General features: G+C 38.7%; 1 long non-coding RNA gene across 1 annotated transcript in view; it reads left to right on the plus strand.

Moving 5' to 3' along the window:
• LOC118534025 (uncharacterized) overlaps positions 1-17,384 on the plus strand; it is a 28,688-nt gene extending 11,304 nt beyond the window's left edge. Inside the window, exons 2-3 of the long non-coding RNA XR_004916475.2 lie at positions 3,182-3,326; positions 14,847-17,384. This is a non-coding gene — a long non-coding RNA (uncharacterized LOC118534025). The remainder of the gene's footprint in view (positions 1-3,181; positions 3,327-14,846) is intronic.
• Positions 17,385-17,825: the final 441 nt, after the last annotated feature.

A 17,825-nucleotide genomic window follows, 5' to 3' on the forward strand; every position in this document is an offset into this window, starting at 1 on the left:
GTCCTCAGGGTATCAGTGTTCGTTGTCCTTCTGGACTAGGATCCTGAGACTGCTGCAGCAACTGCCACAGTCTTGGTGTCTTAAAATAACAAATTCCATCACTCACGGTTCTGGGTGTTCAAAGCCTGAAATCCAGCAGAGCCATACTCACTCCAGGGGCTCTACAGAAGAATCTGGCCCTTTCCTCTAACAATTTCTGGTGGCTGCCCTGATATTTCCATGCTTTTAGCAGTCTCTGCCTCTGTCTTCACATCATTCTTTCCTCGATGTGTTTTCTTTTCTGGTATCTGTCTTGTAAGAATACACATTATTGCATCTAGGGTTGTTTTGTGAAGGTCTTAGCATATCGATAACAGATGTTGTGGCTGGATAGGCCCTTATGGTTCTTATTATGATTGCAAGACGCCCTTCATCAAAAACCATCAGGAAACTCTGAAAAATATGGAGGTTTATTATTTACAAGACCTGGAAATTACACAGCACACCTGGGGCCACGCAGTGAGGTCAAGGAGGGGAGGGGGGAGTGTGCAAGGGCAGGTGGTCCTGCTTTTATTGAGGTCAGGATGAGAGCCTAGGGTTTCACAGGCTCCTTTCCTATTGGTGAACTTAAAACCTGGGATGCCTGGGTGGCTCAGTCGAGTGTCTGACTCTTGGTTTCAGCTCAGGTCATGATCTTGAGGTTGTGGCATCCAGCTGCACCTTGGGCTCTGTGCTCTGTGCAAAGTCTGCTTCAGATTCTTTCTCCCTCTTACTCTCTTGCTTTCCTAAATAAATAAAATCTTTAAATAAATAAATAAAACTTAGTAAGAGTGGGAAGAGAAAAGGAGCCTCAGTCAGGGGAGGTGGCCTGGCACTTTATCTAGTCCTGTTTCTGATAATGCATTTATTCATTTTAAGTGGATGCCTCTTTGAAATTGATGCTCCAGCAATCAAAGCTTAGGTCATGCACTTGCATTACAAAAAGGAAAAAAAAAAAAGCAACTGTCAGGGTTTACATTACAAGGGCCCACCCAGATAATCCCAATTAAACTGCTCCTCTCAAAATCCTTAATCACACCTTTCCCCATTTAAGGTAATTTTCATAGGGTTCAGGGATTTGGGCATGGACATTTATTCATGGAGGAGGAGGGCACCATTCAACACAATGCATCTTCCTTTTTTATATCATTTTTAAAATATTTTATTTATTTATTTGACAGAAGGATCACACAGCAGAGGGAGTGGCAGGCAGAGGGACAGGGAGAAGCAGGCTCCCCACTGAGCAGGGAGCCCGATGTGGGGCTCCATCCCAGGACCCTGGGATCGTGACCTGAGCCAAAGGCAGATGCTTAACTGACTGAGCCACCCAGGCTCCCCAACACACTGCATCTTCTAACTCAGGCATTTGTTCAATAGGAGAGAGAGGCATATCCAAGTGGAGTCCTGTGCCTCACTAGATGTGGTTGCTATTCTCTCCCAGGTCTGTCTGATGGGGGACATTTTCTGAGGACTTTCTCCAATCTTTGTAGGAGGACCTGTTGAGATTACTACAGGAAAAAAAAAAAAAAACCTCAAAAAGAATGCTGACTCCTCTAATTTCAGTCATCCCAAGGGCTTTAAACTTTCTCACCATGCATATTTGTCCTTCACCCACTTTCTAACCCATCTCAAGCCAGTGTTTGCATCTTGTCTTTCTTGCAGGTATCTTTCCCTCTCTCTCTCTCTCTCTATATATATGTATATATATGTATATGTGTGTGTATTACCAATTATATCTCTGATAGGATCAAGAAAAGTTGTGAATCTGCATTGGGTATCATTGAGAAATATACTTGGCTAATTTACTTTTTATAAAATGACATTTTGCTGTTTTAATTTTCAAATCTCTGATTATCAGTGAAAATGACAATGTTCCAAGTTTGTTGAAATAGTTGAGAATCCCACTTAAACTTTGTTCATGAAGAAGCATCATCATCAGAACATTTAAAGAAGGGATGAGCTGAGGAGCAAGGCTATACATTTAATGTTCCAGGTGCTATTTAAACATGGGCTAAACAACTACTTGGTTGGAATGTATCAGACAATGAATCAGTAACATTTGGAATAGAAGACCTTCAAGTCTCTTTGAATCATGACTCTGCACTTGGGGATAAAAGAATACATAGAAATCAGTTGTATCTCAAAGTTTTAAATTCAGAGCAGAAGAATTTTTTTAGGATCTTTTTCCCTTTTTGATGCTGCCTCTGTTTGTTCACTTCCCCTCTACTCTTTATCTTTCCCCCTCAAGGAACAAGCTGTTGATACCATTTATCTAATGGCCACTTAGTTTAGCACCTTCTAAAACATGCCAAGTTTTAACCTAGAATTTACTGTCTTTCACTGTCTTTCATCTCAATTGTCTTAAGATCCTTTTTGTTTTCTTTCTTTCTCAGGGAGATTTCTCATCAATAAACTGAAGCTCATTTCATTTTAAAATGAAGCAGCTGCACGTGGTGTTAAGTGGGGGTGTTGTGTGGGAGATAACAGACTGCTGGTCAGATAAAAGCTGTGTCTAATGGAAAAGTAGGATCAATTTAGCAAATTGCTGGACTAATTTCTAATGATAGCCTGATTTAAAAGACTGCATGATACTGCATGAAAATCCTAAAATTTTGGTTGTTTCTGCAAAGCTTTGGGGAAACCACAATTAGAAAAAAAACTTATTGTTTGTTTTTCTTTTTGTTTTGACTTTTCTTGCTGTGATGCAGAGATATATTGTTGTTTGAATATAAGGATAAATAGCCTTTCCCCTATTCCAGAATCTATCATTCTATATTAGAGGCCAAAATAATGGCAGGGGCTACTCCAAAGAATTCAGTCTAAGGAATAAGACTGCATAATGCTTGTAACTCTTTCCCCCATGTTATAAGTGCCAAGGTCTGGAGAAGAGGAAAGAATCCTTCTTGGTTCCCATTTGAGAATAAAAATTAATTTTTCTATTAAGAATTTATTTTGGATCAATGGATAACAACTTCCTGGGGCTATTTTAGTGTAGTCAGAGATCACTGAGGTCAACATATCTGTCTTCCCATCTCTGAAATGTTTCAAGAAAAAGATTAAACATCTGATATCTTCAAAAGTTCTATAGCTAGGGAGTTGGCAAAACTAAATTCTCATCCCGGTTTTATCACTGACTAGTCTGTTACTGGAAAATTTTCTCCAGGTATAAAGACCACAGGACCCTCAACTATAAAAGAACAGAAGTAAAACTGAACTGTCCCAGGGATAGCTATAAAGTTCTGCAGGATGGCCATCTTGCCTATCATAAGAATTGTGAAGCAAAGCCGTCTCGTGCCTTCCACAATAAGGTATTCGCAAACATATGACTATATATACTTTGTGTTGTATCTAAGCGTCGTAAAGTATAGGACTTAAGGAAAGTGAATGATGCATTTGGAGTAGTCCCCATCCAAGCGTTTCCATCATATTCAGTAATTGTTCTTCCATCAAGACCTCAGTGGAGGTCAGAATGGTTGGCACCTGGTACTACTGTGGTCGAGAAAGTCAAGTCAAATAGTGTAGTAATCATATGGGGTCAATTGACCTGTTTTAGAATTCTAGAGTCATGTGGACTTAGGCAAGTAATTTAACCTGCTGAGTCTTAATTTTTCTTACCTGTGAAATTGTGGTATCATAAAACAACCTACTGAGGTAAATGAAAATATGAAATGAGGCCTTTTATGTAAATTATGGTGCTAGTACATATAGGTGATTCAATAAACATTAGCTATTATTTTTATCAACCCAAACACTTTTAACTGAATTATATTCAGAAGCTATAAGGTACTGTGTAAATTATAACTGACACTTCCAGATGGGTTGTGGTATTAAGGTATTTCCCACTTAATTTTCCTTCTATAAGCATCTATAAGCATCATTAAATTATGCTAATAAACACTGACTCATATCCTCTACTACTTCTATCCTCTTAAATTTTTGTGTTTTTTTTAGGAATATTTTATTTCATGGAATAGTTCCCTTGTGAGTAATTTAGAGCCTTTCTCACTGATTATTTCACTTTCTTTCTGTTACAGAGAGACCTCTGGGTAGCCAATTCAGATCTACCAGGTTGTTAAAACCAGACCTGTCATTTATTTATTTCTCAAATATTTATTGAGCAGTTACTGTGTTTCATGTAGACTTCTAGTTGCAGTAGTGGATAGTGCGAATATTAAGGAATCTAATTTTTTCTAGTCTCAGAGAATGAAAGTCTGCTACCCACCTGAATTCATTGCTATGAGTATCAGAATTAAAATTCTCAGGACCTGAGAAAACTCTTCATGGGGAGTGGTTGGGTTGATGGGTTTGGAAAGAGTCAGCAATCAGTCTCTCACTCCAAAGAGTCCTATGAGTACCATAAGTGAGGTCTGTAACCTGAAAGAAAGGGCTCATTTTTTCCCTCTAATTTTTATATAGTTACTTTGCAGCTCATGGATGTCCCTCTCTCGGGGTTTAAATATCAAAGACTTTATTCTTCTCATTCCCTTTTCTTGTTCTCCCTTCATCTTAACTTCAGGTCTCCATGCTACACCACTCTGCATTTTCTCTTTTCTGAACCTCCCCATTAAAGGAATGTTGCAGAACATGCAATTTTTTTAAATAAAACATTTTGTTTATTATACTAGTAAATTCTCTTTGGATTTGCCAAATACCCACAGTGGGTCTGAAGGATTTATATGGAAATAAAGGCAGCACTACATCTGCCTAATTAGACAGATGTACTCATAAAAGGAGCCCACTGCCTGCTGGAATGTGAGGAGGATTGGGCTAGGGGGAACTCCTCCTCAGCTGTTAGGAGCTGTTAGCTCACAGGCTCCAGTCTCCTGGGACACTTCCCTGCTCCACAGGCAAAGGGAGGATAAGTACTTTTTCACATCCAATAAAGTATCAAATTAACCTCCCTCCCTACTGTTACAGACTTAATGTTAAATTTAAGGAAAGCAGGTTGCAGATTTCAAGAAAAGTGGCAGGGATCTAGCCACTTTCCTGGTGCAGAGGTTCTACACCTTGGCTGCACATTAGAATTACCTGGGACCTTTACAACTTCTTATGGCTGGGGCCACCTAGGACTAATCACTGTTCATTCAGCATAGTCCCAAAATCAAGTTGAAGAGTAGGATATAGGTCCCAATGTAAAAAAAAAAAAAAAATAATAATAATGAAAAAATCAGAATTTAAAATCATTCACCTGTGTTTTTCAAACCATGCTTGTTTGAACAATTTGGTACCCTTAATGGGCCAAATTACCATTGCTCAACCTTGTCATTTGTAACAAAAATTGGCATACACATGTTCAGAACTGTTACCGCATTCGCAAAACATACAACATAGAGCCGGCACAGAGAGACAAACACTAACAGGTTTAGAAACTTACACCACACAACTACAGATACACATTCAGACACACAGATTCATTCCTAGAACCTCACAACCAGGCTCCGAGATATGTACACACTCAGACACACATAGACACAGAGACCTCGTAGGAAAGAGAGCCACAGTTCCAGAGTCACACAGATTCAGGTATTGGTACAGAGACACAAATAAACAAAAATGCATACATATTTGGTTTTTTGTTGTTGTTGTTTTGTTTTTAAAGATTTTATTTATTCATCAGACAGAGAGAGAGAATGCACAAGCAGGGGGAGCGGCAGAGGGCACAGCGAGAAGCAGGCTCCCCACTGAGCAGAGAGCCCGATGTGGGACTTGATCCCGGGACCCTGGGATCATGACCTGAGCCAAAAGCAGCCACTTAACCAACTGAGCCACCCAGGCACCCCAACACATACATATTTGGACACATTCAAAAGCCCACATGCATCCACCTAGCCCCAAACACACAGAAAGACCATCAGAGATACTCAAAAACAGAAAGAATAACCATGGGATGAACCTCATGGTTTGTTAATTATATCTCAATAAAGCTGTTGAAAAATTAAGAGTAAGAATTGCTGAGCCATACTTAGACAGCCAGCAAACAAAGATATAAGAGGAGACCTACAAACCCAGGAAATCTCCTTTAGTATTTCTGGGTCTTCTTTATTTGTGTGTGAGTGTCTGCGGGTTTTTGGAGTGGCATTGTGGTGTTATTTGCTGCCTATTGGTGGACAATACTTTTGCCAAACTCAATTGCAAGTTCCCTGGCCCCTTGCCCAGGTGGGTCGTGTGGAAGGCAGGACTGAAATTCCAGCCTCCAAGGAGAGAATTATACATATTTTTCTGGAAAAGGAGATTCTATTAAAAATGTTCCTCCCATGGGAACCTGAAAATTTGGGGAACAAGTAAAGAATGTTTCACTCAGGTTTGAATCACGACAGAGATCCAGATAGTAGAACAAAATATCCTGTAATAATGATAATAAAGCTGTTCCCTGTGATCTCATTTGATCTTCAGAGTAACCAAATGAAGAATTATTTTTTATAAATATTTTACACTTGTTGAAATTACTCCCAAGAGAAGCTATGTAACATTTTTGATAAATTGCATATTTAGAAGTCAAATTCATGTCTGATGGACTTATGAGCCAGTGCTCTTTTTTTTTTTTTTTTTTTTAAAGATTTTATTTATTTATTTGAGAGGGAGAGAGAGCACAAGAGGGAGGAGCGGGAGAGGGAGAAGCAGACTCCCCGCCGAGCAGGGAGCCCGATGCGGGACTCGATCCCTGGACTCCAGGATCATGACCCGAGCTGAAGGCAGTCGCTTAACCAACTGAGCCACCCAGGCGCCCTGAGCCAGTGCTCTTGGCAGCTGTGTGTCGAGGCCCCTGCAGACACTGGGCTTGGAGTTGATCTATGGTTCATCTTACTTTACATGTGGGAAAACTGAAGTTCAGAGTACTTTACACCGAGCTCCCAGGGGCACACACGGACCTGAACCTAATATTCTGATTCCTGTTCTAGGGCTGATGTCACCAGACAAATGAACTTTTGAAATAGTCAGTGAAGTGTATATGAACTGGACTAGGTGAAGAAACTGAAGCTTAGGAACCAAGATTGAATTAAAAGCCCAATGGCCATGCCTTGAACATCCTCCAAAGGAGCCTGGGTTTCCCTGGAAGGCAATGGGGTTCTGTCTAATTCTCTCTACTCCTTTGTTGCTTTTCTGAGGACTATGAAACTATTCTCCCTGGCATCTGGTCCAGCGATGTCTCAAAAAGCTCTTAGAGGGGATTGCATTCTATCCACAAGAGCAGAGGTACAACTTTACCTTCGGGAAGAGGTTTTGTCTGTTTGCCATTTTCTCAGGGTGTGGGTCTGGCTGGAATGAAAAATGTTCAGTAACTAAGAAAGCATTCTGATCATATTGTAGAATTTCCTCTAAATTCTCTCCTCAGAATCTGAGTGTGATTATGAAATTCTTTAGTATTTAATTCCATGGGTAAGTGATTAGGGAATAAAAATGTAAGTTTCCATAAAGAAGGTGATAATGACAAGAAGGTGGAGAAACACGGCATTAGATCAGATGTCCCAGATCCCCTTATTCATTTAAACATTTCAAATTGTTGCCAACTTTCAAACTTAGACGATTTTATGTAAATATCTAAATTCCTGGTGTCTTTTAAAAATGAAAATCAGAAGCTCTGGCAACTGTGGGCTGATGGTTTCCATGGCAATAATTGACCAAACCTGTGTAGCAGTTTCACCAATGAGTAGGTCACATGCTCTGTTGTGCATCCCGATCTGTCACATTCCCCACTAATGATGTGCATTCTGACCCATTTCACTTATCTGGGTTACCTGTCTGGACACTGCAGGTATCTATTAACATTCACAGTATTCAGATAAAAATCATTACAATTTCAGAGACAGATGTTTTAGCAGTCAGGGAGAGAGAAGTCAGCAAAACATTGAGAGCTCAAAGATGGCTTCATAAGAAAAGTGGGAATGAAGCTGTCTTATAAAAAATCAAGATTTATTGAGGCAATAAAGGAGGGTACTTTAGTGGAGGGTGCATAAGAGGAACAAGAGATAACGCAAAATTAAATTCTGGTGGGCAAAAGACCAACCGTGCAAAGTAAAACATTTTAAACGTTTAGAATAAAATGTGAAACATTATATTTACAGTCTTAGGTTTGCAAAGATTTTCCTTTTCAAATGACCTAAAAAAGGACGAACCATAAAGGAAAAAAAATGGGTAAGTTTGAATCCATTCAATAAAGAACATCTGTTCATCTAAAGACATCATAAACAAGGTAAAAAGACAAGGAACAGATTTTGAGAAGATATTTGCAATGCATAAAACTGACAAAAGCTAAGTATCCAGAATTTATAAAGCGCTTCTACAAATCAAAATGAAAGAAGATAAACAACCCAATGAAAAAAAGGGCAAAATATATGAAAATGTCATTCACAAAAGATAAAAGACAAATGGACAATAAGTACATGAGAATGTGCTCAATCTGACATGTTATCAGAGAAAGGCAGATTAAAACAATAGAAAGCTATTATTCTGTACCCCTGAGACTTACATAAATCTAAAGTCAAATAATGCCGAAGCGCTAGACACAGATGTGGCAAATTTGGAAATTCCAAACAGTAAAAGCTGGTACATACCTTCGGGGGGCAAATGACAATATTGAATAAATTGTGTTATGTACATACTTCTTAACCCAGTAACTGTAGTGCTATGTATGTACCTTGAAGAGATTTTCACACATGTGCAAAAGACAATGTATGCTTGACAGTTCATTATATTATTGTATATGGTTGGGGAACCCATCTTAAATTGAAAATTAAGATTAGGGGCGCCTGGGTGGTTCAGTTGGTTAAGGATCTTGCCTTCGGATCAGGTCATGATCCCAGGATCCTGGGATCAAGCCCAGCATCAGGCTCCCTGCTCAGTGGGAGCCTGCTTCTCCCTCTCCCTCTTCCTGCCACTGTGTACATTCTCTCTCTCTCTCTTTCTCTCTCTCTGTCAAATAAATAAATAAAATCTTTAAAAAAAAGAAAAGAAAAAGAAAAAAAAAGAAAATTAAGATTGATTGAAACATCTTAAATGATCCTGAACAGAAAAAGTGATAAATAAATTATGATATAGTCACAAAATGCAAAGCTGTAAGATAATGGAAATAATTGCACTAATACAACATCTGTCAATTTAGCTAAATCTCCAAAACCTTCAAAAATCAAAATGCAGAGAAATTTACTCAACTGAATATAAAAGCATGAAAAATAAGAGTGAATAACATGATTGCTAAAAAGAAAAAAAAAAAAAAGTCAAGATAGAAATAGAAATGGGTTTGTGTGAAGGGAGAAAGGCTCTAATGTTGCCAATATCCGGCCCAGGGCACACTAGGGCCCTGAGTAGGGAAACGTGAAAAGTTGCACTTTGTTATAGAAGCTTTAAATGTTGCTGTGCTTCTGTTGTCTGATCAAGAAACCACAGACAAGGTCTCCTTTCAAGGATATTATTACCTGGGGGAGACGAGCCATTGTATATTCATGTGGAGGATGGTAGTTTCTGTTTCAACACTTTTATCTGAAGAAATAACAGTCTTTTGCAGAGTAGCCAGTCCTGAGAGAGAGAAAAATCAGTTGATGTTCTCTTTGGTATGGACATCATGTAGAGAAAGACAATTGGGCTCCCATAGATTATTCCCTTTATTAGAGAAACTTTACTTCTTTGTTCAAATGTTTACAATGACCTTACTACTGTCAAGATCTCAGTCCATGCCTAGCCTCTGCTTGAATACATACAAATCAGCCAAAAGCAGAGCTCTGAAAATTATACCATCCTTCTCAGAAACCCCAGATCCTCATTCTCTGAAAAAAGACCAGATCCTGCATTCTCTCAGGGTTTTTTTTTTTTTTTCCTTCTTTTTGAACAGTTTTTGTTTTACAGCAAAACTGAGCAGAAAGTATAGAGAGTGGATACTCCCTCCCCCCCACAAAAGCACAGCCCACCTACTGTTAACATCTCACACCAGAGTGGTACACCTGTTATGAATGATGAACCTATACTGACACCTCATTGTCCCCCAAAGTCCGTAGTTTATGTCAGGGTTCACTCTTGGTGGTGTACATTCTTATGGGTTTTGGCAAATGTATATCACATGTACTCACCATTATAGCATCATACAGAGTAGTTTCTCTGCCCCCCAAATCCTTTGTACTCCATCAATTCATCCCTTTCTCCTCATAGCCTCTGACAACCACAGATCTTTTCACTGTCTCCACAGCTTTGCCTTTTCCAAAGTGTCATATAGTATTATATAGTATGTAGCTTTTTCAGATTGGCTTCTTTTGCTTAGTAACATGTATTTAAGTTTCCTCCATGTATTTTCAGGTTGATAGCTCATTCCTATTAACACTAAATAATATTCCATTGTATGGATGTACTATAGTTTATTTATCCATTCACCCACTGAAGGGCATCTTGGTTGCTTCCAAGTTTTGGTAATTATGAATGCAACTGCTGTTAACATCCATGAGCAGGTTTTTGTGTGGACATAAGTTTTCATCTCCTTTGGGTAAATATCAAAGAGTATGATTGCTGAATCAAAGTATGTTTAGTTTTGGGAGAAACTGTCAAATCGTCTTCCAAAGTGGTTGCATCATTTTGTATTCCTACCAGCAATGAATGAGATTCCCTGCTGGTCCACATACTTGTCATCATTTGGTGTTGTCAGTGTTCTGGATTTTGGCCATTATAATAGGTGTGTAGTGGTATCTTACTGTTGTTTTAGGTTGAATTTCCCTAATAATATACAATGTGGAGCATCTTTTCATATGCTTATTTGTCATCTGTATATCTTCTCTGATGAGATACCAGTCAAGACCTTCTGCCCATTTTTAAATCAGTTTGTTTTCTTATTTTGAGTTTTAAGAGTTCTTTGTATCTTGGATACCAGTCCCTTATTACTAAGTTTTTTACAAATATTTTCCTCCATTCTTATTCTCTGACATTGTCTTTTATACAGCATTTTTCGTCTTAAAGAAGTCCATCTTATCAATTATTTCTTTAATAGCTCATGCTTCTGATGTTGTACAGCCTCTGATTTTTGACTCCAGCTTTATTTTACCTTCTACACTCCTCATCTCTTCATCTGTTATGTCAACAGGTGTTTACTGTGAACTTCTTGTGATCACACAGAATTGCGAAGGAGCAAGAGAGACAATAGTGTTATTCTCATGTAGCTCATACACCAGGGTAGAAGCAGACCATAAACACACTGACAAACAAATAAGAGAATTTCAGAGACTATGAGTGCTACAAAATCTGTAAAACAAAAAATATGGTACAGTTTCCCTGGCGACACTAGGCAAGGTGATCAGGCGAGGTAACACTGGGGAGATGAAACCTGAGGTGACACCAGTAGGATATGAAACAGTCACTTAAACATCTGTGTGAGGAACAGGTCAGACTCCTCTCCTGTGCTCTGGCTCAACTGCCCTCCCTGTCCTGAATGCATCTATTCCTTCGGGTCACTGTGCCTTTGGTCTAGGCTGATGTTTCTGCCTAGAGCACCGCTCCCCTGATACCTGCGCATGAAAGTCCTACTGCGCTTCCTGCGCCACCACCTCCAGGATGTCTTACTGACTCCCCTCCTTCAGTGCTCCTATTCTGCCTCTGCCATTCCTGTCAGTAACAACGTCAGCATAGTCCCTCTGCCTGGGCTGTTTTGATTACCAGTGATTGGACCACTAAAATGGGTGTAAGGGGGGAAAAAGAGGGCATATATTGGGTTAGAAAGCCTGTCATTAAGAACTGATGACTGGTAAGAGCTTCCTAACTCCACCTTCGGATTTTAGTACATGGTTTTTGGAAGCAGAGGTTTGTTCTCTGTGGCACAATCTATCACATATTAGGTCTTACATATATTAGGTGCTTCTGAAATATATGTTAACTAAGTCTTTGTATTCTGTTTTTCAGTTATTGTTGGGTAATATTTATTGAGTGCTTATTGTGTGCCAAGTTCTATGCTAAGAATTGCTTATGCATGGTCTTATTTAATTCCTATATATGGCCTGTGAGTTAGACAGCATGATTATTTATGCTTTATAGATAATACAGCAAAATACAGATAATACAGAAAAAATATTTAACTACAACAATAACAATACAAGGTATTATTCTTTGACCATTTCTTTGGATCAGAACAATCTGGTGAAACAATTTTCTTTTAAAAACTTCCAACTAACCTGCCATTTCCAGTTGATCAAATGAAACAAATTGGTAGTGGCCAGGGCTGACATATTGGGTTACATCAGTTGAGCCTAAATCTATTTCCCAGGACATTGCAGCCCATAGGTTATATGCAAGGTCATTTTATTGGCCCTTATTCTTTATTCATTTCTTGATCTTTTTTTTTTTTTCAATGCATGCTTCCAGTCTTTCAAAGAAAAACAAAATGTGGAGTATACTTTTCCTTTACTTTCCTTTGTGCTTGGCCTTGTGACCTCCCTTGGTCAATGGAGCATAGGACTAGGTAACAGGCTCCATTTCTTTCCTGGCATCTCTCAGAAGAGTTTTCTCTGGGTATTCCCTGCCTCCTCAGTCTGGGTCCCAGAATGAACTCATGTCAGTCAGACCTGCCCCAGCTGACCACCCACCATAGACTGCATGCAGCATGAGAAGGGGGGCAGCAGACCCAACAGCATGAAGCTGAGCCACACCATGAGAAATAATGTGTATTGTTGTATGTCACTGTTGGTGCCTGTTGGTTACACAGCAATAAAATCCAAATACCTATCTAATAACTTTTATTAGGAAAAAAAGTAGAAGTGGTTGGGGGGAGTGGCCACCACAGGAATCCATACTTTCCATTGTCACAGTCCATTCATCCTAAGGCACAATGTCATTTTGTCCTTTCACTGATTTTTTTTTCCCTTTCTCTAGCCCTATTCTTCTTCCTAAATCAGGTTTAATAAGATTGTTTATTTGAGTTAACATGGTGAAGTTTTTTGCAATAAAGAATATCACATTGTGGAGCTCCTGGGTGGCTCAATCGGTAGAGTCCTGGGATTGAGCCCCCATCGGGCTCCCTGCTCAGCAGGGGAGTCTGCTTCTCCCTCTCTGTCTGTCCCTGCTTGTATGCTCTCTCTCTCTCTCTCTCTCTGGCTCACTCTCCCTCTCTCAAATAAATAAATAAAATTTTTAAAAAAGAATATCACATTGTGCTGAATCAAGTCCTAGAAGGAACAACAAAGGTGACAAGACAAAAAGAGCTAAAAGGAAGCCAGTTTGATGTGCTCTCTTAGAGTAGATGACTTGCAGACACAGGTTACTTTCATTCATTCTCTACATTGGCTAGCGCTCTCTGCTTCTTCCAAATTCAGAGTTTCAGCTTCACAATTTTTGGCCAAGAAAGAGGCATTTTGAAGCACTTATCTCTATAATACCTAGACTATGGCAAGATCTTACCAAATGTTGGTCAAATAAATGAATGAATGAACAAATAAACCAAACAATCAGTGAATCGATGAATGATAATCAATAGAAAAGATTATCAATGATAACAATGATCCCAACAGCAATATGATTTATTTGACACTTACAATGTGAAAGGACAAGAGCTCATTGCTCTTCTCCCTTTTTGCATTAAATCCTCACAATGTCCTATTGATGTAGGTGACATGCATCTCACAAATGAGAACATTGAGGGTTGAGCAATTAGTTCAGAATGAAATAGGTAGTAGCAACATCCTTCTAGATATGTCTCCTGAGGCAAGGGAAACAAAAGCAAAAATAAACTATTGGGAATACATCAAAATGAAAAGCTTCTGCACAGCAAAATAAATAAATAAATAACAAAACTAAAAGGCAACCTACTGAATGGGAGAAGATATTTGCAAATGACATATCAAAAACATAAAGAATTTATAAAACTCAAACCCCCAAAATGAATAACCTAATTAAAAAATGGGCAGAAGACATGAATAGACATTTTTCCAAAGAAGACATACAGATGGCCAACAGACACATGAAAGGTTGCTCAACATCACTCATCATCAGGGAAATGCAAATCAACCGCCATGAGCTACCACTTCACACTTGTCAGAATGGCTAAAATCAAAACACCAGAAACAACAAGCATTGGCAAGGATGTGGAGAAAAAGAAACCTTCTTGCCCTGTTGGTGGGAATGTAAACTGGTACAGTCACTGTGGAAAACATATGGAGTTTCCTCAAAAAATTAAAAATAGAACTACTCTCTGATCCAGTAATTGCACTAGTGGATATTTTCCCAAAGAACATGAAAACACTAATTCAAAGGGATATATGCACCCCCATGTTTATTGCAGCATTATTTACAATAGCCAAACTGGTAGCAGCCCAAGTTCCATGGTAGATGAATGGATAAATAAATTTATATATATAATGGAATATTACTCAGCCATTAAAAAGAAAAAACTTGTTATTTGTAACGTGGATGGATCTGAAAAGTATAATGCTAAGTGAAATAAACCAGTCAGAAAAAGATAGGTACCATATGATTTCACTCATATGTGGAATTTAAGAAAAATATGAACAAAGAGGGGAAAAAAAGGAGAGAAACAAACCAAAAACAGACTCTTAACTATAAAGAACAAACAGATGGTGAGGTGTGGGGGGATGGGTGAAATAGGTGAAGGGGATTATGAGTACACTTATCTTGAAGAGCACTGAGTAATATATGGAACTCTTGAATCACTGTATTGTACACCTGAAACTAATATAACACTGTATGTTAACTACACTGGAATTAAAATTTTAAAAAGAATGAAATTGGTAGTAAATGCTAAAAGTGAGATGCAATTCCTGCTTTCTCTGTCCTAGGTAAGTCTCAGGCTTCACAGAAACCCATTCAGTGAATCACTTTTATTGTTGTGGCTTATTCCTGTTTTACAGATGAAATAACAAGGGCTTAAAGAGATGTGGGATCCTTATACAAAACCCCTGGAAGGACCAGCAGTGGGAAATGTGGAGATGAAGAGAACTAAGACTTGCTCTATGGAAATTGCAAAATTAAAAGAAAGAGATGTGACTCTGAGGCCAAGGGTCCCAAGATTGGAAACAACACCATTGCCACACTCTGAAATCTGGCTTTGATGCTCGCAGAAGGCTCAGCCATCAGGCTGCCATGCTGACCCTCCCTTCTGAAGACAAGGATCTGACTGTATTCGGCTTCTTACACAGACTGCCTCTCTAGGAGGATGTCACTATCTTTATATACTGTGATACCTTGTAAAGACAAGCTTTGATTTCTTCTCAACAAATATCCTTTCTTCCTCTCTTCACTGCCAATTATGCTGAGAATTACGCTGCTTAGGCTTTATTCCCCTAGACCAGGATTTCTCAACCTCATCAACTTTATCACCATTAATTTTTCAAGTAATTCTTCTTTTTATTGGGGAGGGGTGCCTTGTGAATTGTAGCATGTTTAACAGCTTCCCCTGGCCTCCAGTCAGTATCACAAGAACCTCCTACCCACCACTCCCCATTTGTGGGTTGTGACAATTAAAAGTGTCTAGCTTAGTTTAATTAAGAATTTAATTCCTGTTAGGATTCTAGGATGGTCATTAAGTTGGCACATCAGTCAATTACCCCTTTCTGTGCATGAATTTCAGATTCCTTCTTGAGAACAGGTGTTAATGGAATGGTGATTGGAGGAAAAGAAGTAAGGAAAGACTCATGAATAATATGTGAAGGGGAGGTTTCAGACATAAAGATATTGACCTCTAAGACTCAAGTCTTAGTGACTAGGTGACTTAGTGACAAAGACTAATTCCCCTTTTCTTATATTTTGCCTCTGCTCTTATCTTTGCGTTCTAACATTTCCTATTTATTCACATATATGTATCTATCATCTAATTTAGCAGAAAGAATATTATGAAGCCCTCTTATTTAGGGTCTTTGGGGCTGAATATCAAAATAAAACACAATCCTAGACATTAAGAAGCTCACAGTTTTGTGACCCTTTCACAGCCCAGATCTCTGCTTGCTGATGTGGTCTTGCTTCATCCTACACCAGACTGATACCTAAGAACAAAAGGCGTCTCTTCAAGAATCTGTAAGTACTCAGTTCTCATGAAGTCACAATTTAGGTAAAAGACTTAACAACACTCAAATTAAAAGTGAACTGTCAACAATTTATTTTCTTTAAAAGATGAAGTATTCTACGACTGAACCTCTGTTAAGGGCTTAATTATAAGGTGCTAATAGATTTGGAAAGCACAGTTTTCCATTTGTTTAATTTAAAATGGAAGTTAAATTACTGATTCATTTGTGCTACCTCAGGCTGTAAGCACCATTCATTCATTTATATGAAACAACAAAGTTCACTGGGTCTCAGACTGTCCAGTGCCAGTAAGGTGTTCTCAAGGATTCTGTCTCCCTGGGGGCAATTTCCTTCACCCATTAAGCCCTTCAATCACTTGTGTCCACCCAAGAGCAGGATAAGTGTTTGGCCCCACTTTCCCTGCCAGTTATTTTTCAGGACAGACTTTTTCACATTTCACTGGTTCTGTGGGAGAAAAATGCCATGTTGACCATAGAGATTTCATTCTTTGTCCGTGTCACATTTCACTGATGCGTCCATTCAGAACTGGAGATGATACCCTGGTGGGAAATTTTTCTCAGGAAAAGGGTGGCTGAATTGCTATTGACAATATTTTCCTCTAGATAAGAGAGAGTTGCTTGTGATGAATATTCTGAGAAGCTCTAATGGATTAAAAAAAAAAAAGCCTATGTATTTAGAAGACACGCATTGTGCCTTACGTGCCCTATTCATATTCCTTTCTATTTATCATCAATTTCTCTTACACATTTTCACAGGTTGTCTTTGATGTAGAATCATGAGGTTTGCTTATCAGGCCTTATGTCCAGTTTATAGATGAAGAAACTGGAGCTCAGAAGGGTTAAGTGGCTTACCCTGCTTTAGTCAAGCATGCCTCCCATTTATCCCCAAATGATGGCCAAAAGGATTGTGCTAGTTTTCTAGAGATGCCCTAACATAATTGAACTAACTGGGTGCCTTAAAAAATGGAAATCTATTGCCTTATGGTTCAGGAGGCTAACGTCTGAAATCAAGGTTCCATCTGAGGGCTATGAGGGAGAGTCCATTCCAGATTTCTCTCTTTGGTCTGGAGATGGCCTTCCTCACATTCACATGACATTCTTTGTTACATAAGTCCATCTCCAAATATTCTTTTTTACAATAACATCAGTCACATTGTATTATGACTACCCTAATAACTTCATTTTGACCCTATCTCCAGAATAAGGTCAAATAAGGTCAAACCCTATCTCCAGAATAAGGTACTAGGGATTAAGACTTTGACACATGAATTTTGTGGGAAACAATTCAACATATAACAGGGAAATTCATGTAAACAAATCCGAATAAACCACTCCTCACTTGTTATGGAATAAAGTATAAGTTTCTTACGATGAGCCATGTGTCCCTTCCTTATGTGGCCCTTGTCCCTGGCCTCAGCCTCATCTCTTATCACCACACAGCAGGAAATCTAACCCTCCTGAACTACTCAGTAAAAGCAACTCATATTTATCAAGCACTTAAGACACTGTGCTAAGTGCCTTACATGTGTGTATAATGTAAATATATTATGCTGATCCTCAGTACCACCATATTATAGATTCATTTATCCATTCATTCATTCAAACATTCATTCATTCAAAAATGTTTTTGAGTGCCTATTGTGTTGAAGCTTTGTTTAAGATCCAGGGTGTACAGCTGCGAATAAAATGAAAAAAAAAAAAAATCTCAGCCTCACAAACTTACATTCTAATGGGGGGAAACAGATAATAATAAATTAAAACATCATATAGTACAGCTGACCTTTGAACAACATGAGTTTGTTTTGAACT

Source organism: Halichoerus grypus, chromosome 7 (assembly GCF_964656455.1).
Source record: "Halichoerus grypus chromosome 7, mHalGry1.hap1.1, whole genome shotgun sequence".
Classification (NCBI taxonomy): domain Eukaryota; kingdom Metazoa; phylum Chordata; class Mammalia; order Carnivora; family Phocidae; genus Halichoerus; species Halichoerus grypus.